We start from the raw sequence: 15981 nt of genomic DNA, 5'->3' as shown, positions 1-15981 counted from the left end.
ATTAAAAGAAAATAGAGAAAGAGAGTTTGGATATGATTGGGACTCCAAGATCAAGTCGAACTAGTGTTTATTTATAGAGAATAAACTAATCTTGAAGTAAAAAATAAGGCTTGAATCATATCTAAAAAGAAGAAATGAAAAAAATTATAAATTAAACAAATTGAATGAAAACATAAGTTATATTGAAGGAGGATGTTCGGTTATGGAGAAGAGATGATGAACAACTAAAATTAGGGTTTCTTAAAGAAAAAAAAAACATTTCTTGAAAAAAATAAATTCAAATCAAGGTTTGAAATAAAAAGCCAAAATATATTGTTATTTGATCAAGATTGAAGCAAAATAAATCAATTGTTGGGGATCGACTCGTATAAACAAGGTAGATAAGATTGAAAACAAATTTTACGTGGAAAAATCCTCTGAAGAGGATAAAAAAATACAGGAAAGGAGGCTTCAACTCTTTATTAAATGAATAAACAAACAAGAGAACAATATGGAGAAAATAAACCTAAATGTATTAAACGTACAAACCCGAACCCTGACAAAAAGCCCTAACTCTTAGAGAGTCTATCACACCTTGAAATGTTAAGTTTAATTTGGAATGGTTATTTTGGATACTAAATTTGAAAAGCTTACAAAATGAGTTGGTTCTAGTGGAAATAAGAGGAACTTGTGGATTGATTGTAGAAAGGTGATTATGTATATGTACACTTGGCTGTTGAATTTGAGATCAGTAAAGGAAGTGTGAGAGTATTATATAGGGAAGAGACATTATTCTCCAATGTTGTTTTTTCATTTTTCTATTCCTTATTCATCTTATCCTCTGGTCCAGTTGTAAGAGAGAGATTAAGAAGCTATTCTATATAAATGAGAGAAGCTAAAGTTGGTGCATAAGTAACTGAGGATTTATCAAGCTAGTAAGTTTCTTAACCTTTTTGTATTAACGGATTTAAGAAAATGGATTAAAGTTAAGGATTTTTGTTATCCATCGATTTTGTTCGATTATGGATAAGGTTGCGAATAATCACTTAAATAGCCTTTGCATACAAAGGAATTATGGTTCTTATGATGATGAATTGTCTTCATTGGAATTCTGAAATGGTTGTTATGTTTTGTTAACTAAGGAGGCTCGTGTAGTAAAGGAAAACCTAAGTAGATGGACTTGGTGTCAACCTCCAGTATCATGTGTTGGGTGTGCTTGGTTGAGTGCTATTCAAATGATACACTATACTACAATTGATTGACGATATGGTGGGATGTATGTTATGTGTTATGCAAATGCACGATTGGTTTTAAGTTTAACCATGTGGTGTAAATGAAATGTTTGGCGTAATGCGAGTCGTGTATGAATAGTGTTAATAGTTTAGTGCATGTGTATTGAAATTTAAGTATATGAATGGTATGCAAAGTAAGGAGGGATGTACTGGCAAAATGAAATTTAAGTATATGAATCGTGTATGATATGTCACGATGTGCACTTCGTGCCACGTGTTAATTGGCTTTGCAGAGGTTCGAATGGATTAAACAGAAATGGATATAAATGGTATTCAGCTTTACGAAGGTTTTGACGGATTGTACAGAGAATGGATATATATATATATATATATATATATATATATATTTGGCTTTGCAGAGGTTCGGATGGGCTTTGTACGGAGAAGGGTATGCACCAATATATGAAAGCTATGTATAAGCAAATTATGAAAGCCTTTTACATATAGTATATAAGAGCCCTTTATGGGACGTATGAAAGCCCTTTAAGGGTGGTAAAGGACTCTACGGAGTCGAAGGCTTTAAGCCACATGAATGAATGCAAGTCCATGGCCATTGCAAGATCCAATGAAAGTCTGTGAGATAATTCGTGTATTTGAATTCGTATTTATGCCTGCATCTCTATTTCTGCAAATATAGAATTTGTTTGATAAGTCCATCAAGAATGAGTTCGTTTACTGGTAATCTATTACTATGTGCAACTTCTAAGCTATCTTTTTATACGAGTCTATATATGAAAGATATGATAGTCTGTCAAAGCTATCTCATATGTATGATTCCGCAAATAGGGGATTCGCTCTTAAGAATCTGCATACATGTTATCTGTTTCTAGGAGCAGACCATGAATGTGTTATTTGTTATTACGAGACCGAGGTAGGATATGACAGTCCGCTACATTTGTCTACTAGATTGAGATAAGTAGATCTTTTTTTATTAATTTGTAATAGGGGTCTTCCTTATGAATTCACCGATATGTTTCGTAAAGTATGAATCCAAATATTTGGGTTTGAAACATGAATCCATAAGGATCATACTACAAATCTGAGTCCGTTAGCACAAGCAATTAATAGTAGTCTGCAACAAGAACTATTCGCCAAGATCTGTTTTGGTACAAGATGTGTTATGGGAATTATCTATGGGTTTTCTTTAATAAGTCCACAATTAAGAATCCGTAAGGATTTTCTCTCAATGAATTGATGCATAGGAGTTCGCAATGGTAACTAGTGAAGATAGAATTCCCAAGGATAATCCGTCAAGTGGTCAAACATTTATAAATCTGAATTTTGATATTACATCTATGAAATCTCATCATGGAAGCTTTATGTGTGCAAGGCTTTGTATAAACGAACATGAAATCTTATGTTTTAATCTCGTCAGTAGTAAATCAAATGCAATCGAGTAAGGTGAATTGTTCTCCAGGATGTGCAAGTAAATAAATGATGGTGTTGTTATAGATAATGTGCCAAGTACAAGTGAGCCAGTTCGTGTGATGTGAATACTACGCCAATAAGATTGGCAAACTGTCCTAATACAGACAAGTTGAACGTGAATTTTGAGCAACGAATACAAGCGTGCTACCGTAGTGCTGATATGGTATGAAAACTCACTAAGTTCATTAGAAATTACGTATGTGTTATTATATATTGTAGGTAAAAAGGAAAATTTGAGAGTTCAAGGAGGGACCAGGCCAGAATTTGTTGTGCTCAGGCAGATTTGTTTCTTGTAGTAATTTGCGTACAGTGGGGCAACCTAGAGGCAGAGCCTCGGGTCATAGTCAAATCTGTAATTAGTTGTGATTAAATTATTATTTTCAAAACTAAACAAATATTCAACTTGTTAAAGCTACTTTGTAAATATTTTGTAACTCAGATTAAAGCTAGTTAATTGAAATAAATTTATGTAGGTGACGAGGTCAATTAGATAACTGTGTTAATAATACTTGTTTTATGTTCTTATGAATTGTGGCTTGTATTTAGAATTGGTTAGTTAATTTCGAATCTAGAGTGTATCACCCTGTAGTCTGGATCCAGTGATCATATAGGATATGGGGTTTTACAGAGTTCTCTCAAAAAGGGTACAAAATTCTCTCCATAGATACCACGAAAATGTTAGAAATGTGCCCATATTGTACTAAACATGTAATTGTTTGCTATGTATCTGAACGATAAATAAATAAATAAAGTTAATTTCACACTTAACTATTATGTATTTTGTATTTTTGTCTTTCATGTTTTGCATGCATAGCGAAATTGTGACAAGCAAATATTAGCTTATTGATTATCTAAGTTCAAACTAATGATTAGTGGCACTGTAAGAACATTTACATTGCAAGAAAGACAACTTACTTCAGTAGAAAGTCCAAAAGAGTTCATAATGTTGTAAAAGAATCAAAGTGAGTATTTGATTCGAATACTTGAAGGATTATTATGTCGTCTACAATTCCAATTTGGGAGATGGCTAGTCTTGGCTATCAGAGCAATTAACTATATGAGTAGAGAAATACATGTATTCATTGAAAGAATGATACATTAGACTAGACCCAAGATGAATTAATTCTAAATTTATTTGTAAATTAATTCACTTGTGACATTCATGGTGTGATCTACCTACATCATGAGTTAGTCACTGACCATGTGTATGTAACTCATGTGCTTTGATATAAGTAGAAGCTTATGTTATAAATATGATTGAGCCCATAGCCGATATGTTAGGTACATGTAACTCATGTTCTTTGATATAAGTAGAGGCTTATGTTCTAAATATGATTGAGCCCATAGCCGATATGTTAGGTACATGACTTGTGTATGACATGGCTTTACTAGCAACAATGGAATTCATAGCTCAATGAAAGAGTTAACAATATACTTTAATTGGCATTGTGTGCATTGATAAATATGGAACGTGGCCACGAGTTTCTTGTTATCGAACAAGCAATTTATCACAATCATTTGTTGACAATGGTCATATTAATCGCTAAGAAGACACAATGGTGACAATGAGATATACAATAAGAGTAACACACACATAACGAGGTCATTGAACAAAGAAGTTGGATGAATTGCTTTCTTAAAGAGTATACAATAAGGGGTTTTCAATTATGGTACTTCTTGTGGATTGACTCCATGATTAAGTAAATTGCGAATTATCGAAACAATACTTCTAGACATAATTGCAATTACTAGAGTCTAATTGTATATATCTGATTGATCCCTCCGCTAGCTCAACAAAAGTTCGATCGGACTGCACTTGAATCAAAAGAAAATTCTATGACTTTAAAAACAATTTAATTAAATCCATTTATTCATTGTGAAATTAAATTAGATGATCGTGAAAATTGTTCAACTACAAAATTTGATTGAAGGATTTTCTTGTAAAATTAATTTGGAAAACCTAAGTGATTTTTGGGAAAATTAATTTTGATCAAGTAAAATTAAATTAATCAATTTAATTAAAATTAATATGATATTTTTGAAAATTAATTTTTAAGTCAGACAATTGGCTCAATGGGTAATTGAACTTGAAAATTGGACCTAAGATCGAAAATTGGGCCCAAGAACCCAAAATCGAGATTGAAACTCAAAAATTGGTCGAACCGAACCTAGTATGTGAAACCAGGTCAACGGTCCAGCTGGTGTAAGGATCAGAATAGTTGAGTCGTCATTGGTTCGGATTGGACCAGTCGGCCGTCACTGGCCTGGACCAAACCGACAATAGTCGAATTGGCTCGGGATGCCATAAGGGTGTTGCACCTGCGATGGCACCACCAGACATGACGGTGCCGGCAACAAATACATTCTAGTAGCCGTCGAGCGATCCTTTGGCAGTTGAGTAGTAGAGGAATCATACTCCTACTAGGACTACCGAATAATTTGATTTCAGATTATCTATTCCAAAAATAATATTATTTTAATAGATTTAATATTATATTAAATTAAATATTTATTTTAATAATATTTTATTAATTTCATATTAAACATATTATCTTAATATTAAATTAAATTTAATACTTATCTTATAGATAAATATTTTATTAATTTAATAGATTTAATATTAAATTTAATCTAATATTTATCTTAATAATTATTATATTAATTTAATATTAAAGTGATTAAACTTAATCATAGTTAAATTTTCTAAACTCTCCTTATATAAAGAGAGTCACGAGTCATTATATTTCACACACTTGAATTCGATAGAAACTTGTAGAAAGACAATTATCTGAAGAAATTATTTCAGAAGATTTCTAGAGATACTTCTTTTATTACAAATTAATCCCAAAGTTTAGAGAATTTACAAAATTGCCCCATTGGTAATTTTTGTGAAAGATTTTCTAATCTAAAACGAGCCCACATTCTACAGACATGAGCTTGAGGATAGCAAAAAAGACTACTTGGTCGAAGCGCTCATCCTAAACGAATTGAAAAGGTATAATTTTGCTTATGTACTTATTACTTTAGATATCACAACCAAGTTCTACTTTTGGAAAAAAATTTAAAACTCTGATTTTTCCTCAAATCTATTTTCCACTACATTTTTTAAACCCGATTTTCCAACAAAAATCTCTCACCAAAACTTATCTATGATTACATCTTGTCGCCCCCAAAAGAAAAGCCCTGTAGCACTACATCTTTAATTGTCTTATCAAAACAGAGATACAATGCCCCATTAAATATCCCTAAAGTAATCAGAGTTCTATTTAGAGAAGAAGTGTTGCTTGGCTGTCAAAATGTGGTTGTATTACTTGAAGAATACATCGTGTCGTCGTGAAGTCCCATGCACCCTTTTCATAACATCACCCTCCTCACGACATAGGTGTCCTCTACGTTGTGACATCATGCCTATTTCATTTTCGTCTTTGTTAAGTGCTTGCAAACTGTCCAATAAAATGCAAGGTATCTCCACCTTGACTCGTATTTACCATACCTTCTTCTTCAAGCCTCTTTATGGGTCGAATTCGATCTTTGTAGAATGTCAACCAAGCCCAAACCATTCTCGAAAAGGGAAATCGAAAGGCTCCTAGTCTTCAAGCCAAGGTTGTATAATGCAAAAATGGCCAATGATACACGAACGGATGTGTTCTTTACAATAGGAGAGAAAACATCGAGGAAATCAACTCTCACCACTTGACAGACACCATTTGCGACAAACCTTTCTTTAAACAATCTGCTTTATCCAAAACTACTACAATTTGAAATCTGTGATTCCATCAAACTTCTCAATAACAAAATTCATTGTTGCCAACCCTGAATGAGTTGATTGTGAAAAAGTAATCTTGCTTGATACTAGTTTGTTAGGGATCGACTTGTATAAACAATGAAATAGACAAGGTAGAGAAGATTGTACACAAATTTTATGTGGAAAGCTCTTTTGAAGAGGATAAAAACCACAGACAAAGGAGGCTTCCACTCTTCACTAGATGAGTAAACAAACGAGAGTACAATATGGAGAAAATAAATCTAAATGTACTAAACGTACAAACCCAAATCTCGAAAACAAAGCCCTAACTCTCATAAAGTTCTCTTAAAAAGGTACAAAATTCTTTCTATAGTTACCACGAAAACTTTCACCAAAGCTCATCTGCAACTAAATCTTGTCACATCCCCCGAAAGAAAAGCCCTATAGTACTACATCTTTAATTGCCTTATTGAAATAGGGATATAATGCCCCTTTAAATAGGCTAAGTTTAAAGGGCTAAAACGACTAAAATATCCCAAAAGTAATCAGTGTTCTATTAGAAGAAGAAGTGCTACTTGGCTGTCTAAATGTGATTGTATTACTTGAGGAATATGTCACGTCGTTGTGACGTCTCATGCATCCTCGTCATGACATCGCCCCTTGTAATGACGTTAGTGTCCTACATGTCGTGACATTGTGTCTATTTCGCCTCTGTCTTTGTTAAGTGCCTCCAAACTATATTGATAAATGTAAGGCACACCCCACAAATCTCCACTTTAACTCGTATTTACCATACCTTCTTCTCCAAACATCGTCATGGGCTGAATTCAATTTTTACAGAATGTCAACCAAGCCAAAACCATTATCAAACTTACAAATCAAAAGACTCCTAGTCTTCAAGTCAAGGTTGTATAATGCAACAAGGGCCAATTATATACGAACGAATGTGTGCTTCACAACAAGTGAGAAAACACCTAGGAAATCAACTCCCTCCACTTAACTGTGACCCTTTGTGACAAACCTTTCTTTAAACACTTTGCTTTATTCGAAACTACTACAATCTGAAATATGTGATTCCATTGAACTTTTCGATATCGAAATTCATTATTTCAATCCCTGAATGAGTCGATTGCAAAAATGTAATCTTACTCTGATTCTAGTTTGTTAGGGATCAACCCGTATAAATAATGAAATAGACAAAGCAAAGAAGATTGAACACAAATTTTATGTGGAAAACTCCTCCGAAAAGGATAAAAACCATGAGCAAATGGGGCTTTAATTCTTCACTAATTAAGTAAACAAACAAGAGCATATTATGTAGAAAATAAACCTAAATGTACTAAATATACAAACCCAAACCCTGAAAACAAAGCCTTAACTCTCATAAAGTTCTCTCAAAAGAAGTACAAAATTGTCTCTATAATTACCCCAAAAACTCTCACCAAAACTTATTTGTGGCTACATCTTATCGCCCCCAACAGAAAAATCATGTAGTACTACATCTTTAATTTCCTTATCAAAATAGGGATACAAGGTCCCTTTAAATAGGTTAAGTTTAAAGGGTTTAAATGACTAAAATATCCCTAATCAAAGTTCTATTGGGAGGATAAGTGTTTCTTGGCTGTCAAAATGTGGTTGTATTACTTGAGGAATACGTCCCATTGTTGTGACGTCCCATGCATCTTCGTCATGATGTTTCCCCTCATCATGACGTCGGTGGCATCCACATCGTGACATCATGCCTATTTCGCCTCTGTCTTTGCTAAGTGCCTGCAAACTATCCGATAAATACAAGACATACCCCAAAAATCTCCACCTTAACTCATATTTATCATACCTTCTTCTCCAAGCCTCGTCATGGGCCAAACTCGATCTTTACAAAATGTCAACCAAGCCCAAACCGTTTTTGAACTTGGAAATCAAAAGAGTCCTAGTCTTCAAGTCAAGGTTGTATAATGCAACAAGGGCTAATGATACACGAACAAACGTGTGCTTCACAATAAGAGAGAAAACATCGAGGAAATCAACTCTGCACTTGACTGTCACCCTTTTACGACAAACATTTCTTTAAACACTCAGCCTTATCCAAAACTACCACAATTTGATATTTGTGATTACATCGAACTTCTTGATACCAAAATTCGTTGTTTCCATCCCTGGACGAGTCAATTGTAAAAATATAAACTTGCTTTAATACTAGTTTGTTAAGGATTGACTCGTATAAACAATGAAATAAACAAGCTAGAGGAGATCGAACACAAATTTTATGTGGAAAACTCCTCCGAAAAGGATAAAAACCATGGGCAAATGAGGCTTTGTGATACGAAATAAGTGAGGATGAATATGGAAGCATATCGTAAATTTTGCTCAAGTCGCGAATTGAACTTAGGGCTCTAGACATTTAGGAAAAAAAACTTGGATTTTGACACAGCCAAAAAAATCAAATCCAAGTCAAATAAAACAAATAAATAAATAAATAAGATAAATAAATAGAACAATAAATCAAAGATTGGAGTAATAAAGAAGATAGATGGAAAAGATAGAACATGATATGTAGAAGTCCTAAGAAGTCTTGGAAATACAAAAAATCCACAACCCCCTTCAAGCGGCACTAATTTCCCCTTTAAGATAGAAAACTTGGCATGAAAAAGTTTGAAGATGATCCCCACAATCTGAAAATATTGTTAAAACTTTTCTAAAAAAACTCAAGAGAAATTCTTGAAAAATAAAACTCAAAGAGAATTTATTAACTCAAAAAAGAAGTTGAATAATACTGAATTGATTAATTTGTGTAAAATGCAAATGCCTATATATAGGCTAGCTAAATAAATCTAGATAGAACTTTTAAGTATATTAAACTCTAATTAATCTAAACAAAACTAAACTTTCTTGTTAACATAAAACTCCTAAATAACTTAAACTACTCAATAATTATTAAAAATTCAGAATAATAAAATAATAAGAGCTGATGAATACAATATTGGGATCATATATAATAAAAATTTAGCCCAAAACCTAAACCCAATATGATTTAAACTCGAATTAAAAGCCCAAAACTCTTAAATCCTGTCATAATCTCGTCCAGCAATTCTGCTCACTTAGTCTTCACTAAAACAGTCATAACTTGAGCTCCTGAACTCAAAATCAAGTTATTCAAAATGTGTTTCAAAGCTAAAAGATAGATTTTTGAACTCCATGAAGACATCTCAACCCAGAAATGCCTGTATCTCATCCAAAAATTAGTTGCAAGTCTGCTGATTTTCCAAACTTGAAAATTGGAGGCTTTGGTGAATGGAATTTAATAAATTTTACCTCATCATGCATGTATCACTTTGACTCTTCACTAAATGAGTAAAAAAAATGAGAGTATAATATGGAAAAAATAAACCTAAATGTACTAAACGTACAAACCGAAACTCTAAAAACAAAGCCTTAACTCTCATAGAGTTCTCTCAAAAGAGGTAGAAAATTCTTTCCATATTTACCAAGAAAACTCTTACCAAAACTCACTTACGACTAAATCTTGTCACCTCCCAAAAGAAAAGCCCTATAGTACTACATCTTTAATTACCTTATTGAAACAGGGATACAAGGCCCCTTTAAATAGGCTAAGTTTAAAGGGCTAAAACGAGTAAAATATCCCTGAAGTAATTAGAATTCAACTAGGGGGAGAAGTCCTACTTAGCTATCAAAACGTGTCTGTATTACTTGAGGAATACGTTGCGTCATCGTGACATCCCTTGCATGCTCGTCACGATGTCACCCTCTCTGTTAATTGGAGAACTCATTGCATTGTTACGATTACTTGACGTCCCTCGTCATGACGTCACCCCTTATCACGACTTCGGTGTCCTCCACGTCGTGACATCGTGCCTATTTCTCCTCTGTCTTTGTTAAATGCCTACAAATTTTCTAATAAATGCGAGGCACACCCCACATTAATAATATAAATAAACATAATCACTTAAGAGAAAGAAGAGAAATCTTGATGGAAAACAAGTGAAATTCGATCTTCTTGAATGATTCTTGGTATGAAAACCAAACAACAACAAGTAAATAGATTAATAAGAGAAAACCGAACAAAATTTAAAAACAAAAGAAAAAATAAGATGGAAAGAATGGTTATGGCCATATGTAGAAGATGGATGATGGATAGGCACCCTAAGAAGCCTTTGAATCAAAGATTCAACAACTCCCTTCAAATCGTTCTAACCTCTCGTCCAAGATTGAAGTCTTGGAAAGTTAAAGCTTGAAGACTGTAACACCCCTAGCCCGTATCCGTCGCTGGAATGGGGTTACGAGGCATTACTGAACAAAAGCACAGTTCCGAACGTTTTCATATTAATTCAAGTCATAATCATATACATTTAACAACCATATTACATATGCGAATCATACGTTCATTGCAATTCCAGATTTAGATCTCATCTATGCTTATAACTTAATCAAACATCTAATCTTAAAATTGTTATCATTCACCACATAGCATAAATAAAACATAATCCAAAATATATATCAAAACAATTTATGCATATACAGAACATATAACACCTCAATAACTTCATTCTTGAATATTAGACCTATTTTTATATAAGTCATGCGCATACTTTATACAAGCAATCACACATCATTTCCTTTCATACAAATGATACATTCCATAATAACATTTGTTGACTTGTTACTACATTCGCATTTCATGAGTATATAATTATATATATACATATATATCACCAACTCAACTAATTAAACTACTCAAATAATCAACCAAAATTTACAAATAATGTACCATTAGGAACCAAAACAAAAACCATATTCATCTTTTATTTATTCGGCTAACCAAAATTTACCTATACATATTTATTGATTTCAATTAGCTATCAAGCCAAATAGCCAAGCATATTTTATTTACTTTACACAATAAGCATATACCAAATACACCTCAAATAAATGACATGTATTTTAATTTACTAAAGCATTTCATGTTATAACATAATACCCATCCATTATTACTTCATAACCGAAACACATGTTCAAACACCATTATATATATATACCTAAAGGTCATGTACTAGCACATATCAATGCCACATTATGTACCAAAGCATATTAATATGAGCAAGAACTAAATTACAAGTCAAGTAATTACCTTATCTAAATTTCAGCATATGACCGAACATTCTTAACAACCAAGCTTAATTATTTTTAACCAACTTCACATAAGTACCTAATCTTAGATTGAACCACATTCAAATTATCCAAATATACCTAATATATATATTAAGGCCAATACATTCATACCACATCCAAGGTCATTAATCAACTTCAATGCTCAAAACACATATCATAAATGCCTCCCATCCATGACATATAGCATGATAATAAAAATGAGCTCACACCATAATTTAACCAAAACCGAAGTCAAGCATAATAATTAAGCCATTTTTGCATGGCTCTAATTATACATAGACCAAATTACAAAATTCCAAAACATAGTCCAGCCTATACGCCATTGTTCCAAAAATTCAACTTATAAATATCGAAGACAGTCGATTGTGTGATAGGCTTAGCTGACAATCCCCAAGTTCGTAATTTGAATTCCAAAAATCTATAAAACAGAGTAAACATGAAAACACAGAGTAAGCTATCATAACTTAGTAAGTCATAAGAAAATAAACAATTCAATAATATAGTAACTCATGTTAACTAAACGAATTACATTAACATTACCATGCTTGACCTCAAACCTACAAATTTCATAATTAATACATTTTCATAGAGAATTATCCACATTGGCCGAATACTCACATAGTCATTTTAACATATCATTAATCAACTTCCAAACGAAATAGTCATAATAAACCATACAAACATTTAATCATATAAGCAAGCTCAAGAATCATAGTATAACATTACATATATATATATATATATATATATATATATATACCTACATAGCGAATATACCAAATCATATATGCACATATTTAAGAAACATTTCAATGATACATAAGCTATTCATTCACAAACCGAATACATACATAAGCTATTCATTCACAAACCGAATACATATACCACATACAAATATATTCTTCATTTGCATCGTACATGATTTAAAACAAATATTCAAAGTACCTACTCACCTTATCTCAAGTAGGTATCAAGTTAATTCATACCTGGCCATTTAGCTTGTTTTACACATTCGAACACAACTTATCTTTGCTCGATGAACCATTCAGAATTGGATAGGACACTCGGATAATCACACATATCATACAATGCCAACATCCCAGACGTGGTCTTACATGTAGTCACATCGATACCATTGTCCCAAACAGGGTCTTACTCGCACACATATATCGGAGTCACATATCGATGCCATGGTCTTACTCGCACACATATATCAGAATCCTATGTCATGACATATGCATCCTAGTTATTCCTAAGGTTCATACAGGGCTTTCGGACGTCGTAACTCGGTCGAAACAAATGCATGAACATAGTTACCATGCTTATACCCATTTGGTATTAGCATATATTAATTAATATATTTCATTTTAGCATATATACTTTTCATTTAATTAAAATTAAGTACGTCTATTTGCTTATAAACTTACCTCGAACAATGTAAAACAGGACGGGATGACTAGTCGACAACTTTCGTTTTCCCCCAATCCAAAGCCGATTTCTTTGGTTCTTGATCTAAACATATTCAAATTAAGCTCATTCAAACATATTTTCATTCAATTTAGCCCAAAAACACATAAATGAGCAAATTACCATTTTACCCCTAACATTTACATTTTTTACAATTTAGTCCCTATTGCACAAAACACAAAATATGCAAAATTTTACTATACCCATGTTAGGCCGAATCTTACCCATATTAGTACAAGTCGATATATTTTATTTATTTCACTTTTTAGTCCCTCAAATTATTATTTTTGCAATTTAGTCCTAATTACTCAAAATCATCAAAAACTCCAATATAAAACATGTTAATCTAAAACATATATTTCATATTTAATCATCCAACAACAAAAATAACAAGCTCTTAACAATGACATAACTCAAAATATTCACCAAAATAAAAAATTTAAGCATGGGTTTACTAGTACTCGAAGTAACGATCTAAAAAACGTAAAAATTATCAAAAACTGAGTAAGAACGAACCTTGAATCAAGCTTGAATGAGGTCGAACCCTAGCTTTTCTTTTCTTTTCTTTCTTATTTATGTTTTCAGCAAGAACATGGTAATATGAAACCATGATATAATTTTTTTATGTTTTATTATTACATAATATTACATAATTTACTTATTTAACCTTTGTAATAAAATTATAAAACCATTAATAATAAGGGAACTACCGTCCATATCACATGTATATGGTTTATTTACAACATAAATGCTTCAATTTAGAAAGCCACTAACAATTCGGCCCTTATGCTTTAAACTATCAAGTTTTCAATTTATGCAATTTAGTCCTTTTATTTAATCAGACACTCAAACGATAAAATTAAAGCACGAAAATTTCACACATACAAATTCACACATAATAAACACAGAAAATAATTTTTAAATATTTTTTCGACTCAGATATGTGGTTCTAAAACCACCGTTCCGACTAGGGTCTAAATCGAGTTGTTACAAAGACAATCTCCAACAATCTAAAAAGATTGTGATAAATAAATTCTAAAAGAAACAAGAGGAAATCTTGCAAAGAAAACTCAAAGAGTAATTTTATTGAAATCAAACATAATGAATAAGGGTGGTTGGCCATATGCTTATATTGGCTTCCAATGGATAACTAAGAAGAGTTATAAGATAACTATGACAACTCATTTACAACTCATTGCCAAGTAAGAGTTTGATTGAATTTGTAACTAACTAACTAAAAAACTTTATCCTAAGTAACAAAAGCTGACTTCTTAAGTGTGGATTTTGAGGTGGAATTTGGCCAAGGCATGTATATAGGCTTGCTTGGGCCGAATTTTACAAGTGATCCACTTATTTGACACAAAACATACTAACAAAACAAAACAAACTTTAAATGGGCCACTTCAACAATATTTGGCCAAAATTTCAATTAAGTACTTAGTAAAACTTGCAAGTAACTTGAAAAATGATATTTTTTTTCTTATTTTAATATCTCACATGGGTTAATCATGGGTTATAAAGGGTTAAAATGATTTTTTAAAAAACATTTTTAAATTTTTAGTATTAGGATTAAATTGATAGATTTTGTTATTCTTTTAGAATTAGAACTAAAATGACAATTTTGTAAACATAGAGGGCTAAATTTTGAATTTTTATATTTAGGATCAAACTGATAGAATGTGTAAACATTAGAAGGCTAATTTTTTATTAGATCAATATAAAAATTCTCACATCAACTCGAGTGACTAAAATATTTAATTTTAAAAGTTTAATTACTAAGTTGAAAAAATTAATATTTGAGTGATAAAAAAATAACTTTCCATATTATTATTTAACAAAAATAGTTACGAGAGTGATTACTTTATACATTTGAAATATATAGAAAAACTAGTTTATCTATTTTTTCAATAAAAAGCCTAAACATAATCCTCCTCTATTTACTTTTACCGTTTTACTTCCCGTTCCTTTGACACATGAAACTGTCAAGTTGCATTACTAGATCAACAAAGCTATTTGGACTCTACAATATTAGAAACTAAGCAACTTCTATATCAGCCAAAAACACATGCTACAAGGATCTTTTATAATTTAACCATCAAGTATATCATGAACTCAAGACTAATATATACAGATCTACTTAAAGTAAACAATTTATATTTACTTAGTATCTAAATATTATTTTCAATATAATTGATACCTAACTTGAATATCACAAATAAGTTAATATACTTTTAGGTACTTTATTAACTACCATTAAATTTTGCATCTCTATCCAATTATATTATGCCACGTGTATTAAACAACCATTCAAATTTCGCTACATGTATTATTTTAAGTTCATTTAAATTCATTTTTAACTTCCTTTTAATTTTTATTAATCAAAGATAAAATATTTAATTAATTGATTTTTTCATCTTCCCAAAAAAACCTAAAAAGCTTTCGTTTTTCTTTTTTTCTTTCAAAAACTAGTCGCCTCTCCAGTGTTGCACCGTCGCACTTCTGCTTCGGACCATCGATCAAAAGCCACCAAAAGAAAGCTCAAAGCCTCCTCTATCCCTTCCCTAGTTCAGATTTCACAAACATTGCTTCAAAATCCATGAATCAATACTCAAATTTCAAACTACCTTAAATCCGATCGACGTTGTTGGTTGTTAGATGGGCTCGCCAATCTAGTAACGGCCCCTTTGTCTTCCTTGCCTTCCCACCATCGGGATTCTCGAACGGAGACTCGGAGATTCAAGACCCCGATGACCCAGATTTCGATCTTACTCTTCGTTGGATGTTGCTGCTTTTCTTTGCCATGTCAAATTTTTTATGGTATTGTGTTTCTATGCATCACATTATCATAATTGGAAAGCATCGATATTACTTCTGGATCAATAG

At 32.0% G+C, this 15981-nt stretch overlaps 1 long non-coding RNA gene across 1 annotated transcript; it reads right to left on the bottom strand.

Moving 5' to 3' along the window:
- Positions 1-11788: 11788 nt before the first annotated feature.
- On the bottom strand, positions 11789-13101 carry LOC128293957 (uncharacterized). The gene is made up of 2 exons (XR_008284117.1): positions 13059-13101; positions 11789-12049 (listed from the first exon to the last, which is right to left on the bottom strand). It is a non-coding gene; the product is annotated as an uncharacterized LOC128293957 (long non-coding RNA).
- Positions 13102-15981: the final 2880 nt, after the last annotated feature.

The sequence above is a fragment of the Gossypium arboreum genome, chromosome 6 (genome assembly GCF_025698485.1).
Source record: "Gossypium arboreum isolate Shixiya-1 chromosome 6, ASM2569848v2, whole genome shotgun sequence".
NCBI classification, from domain to species: Eukaryota; Viridiplantae; Streptophyta; class Magnoliopsida; order Malvales; family Malvaceae; genus Gossypium; species Gossypium arboreum.
This window is presented reverse-complemented; position numbering and strand designations above follow the sequence as displayed.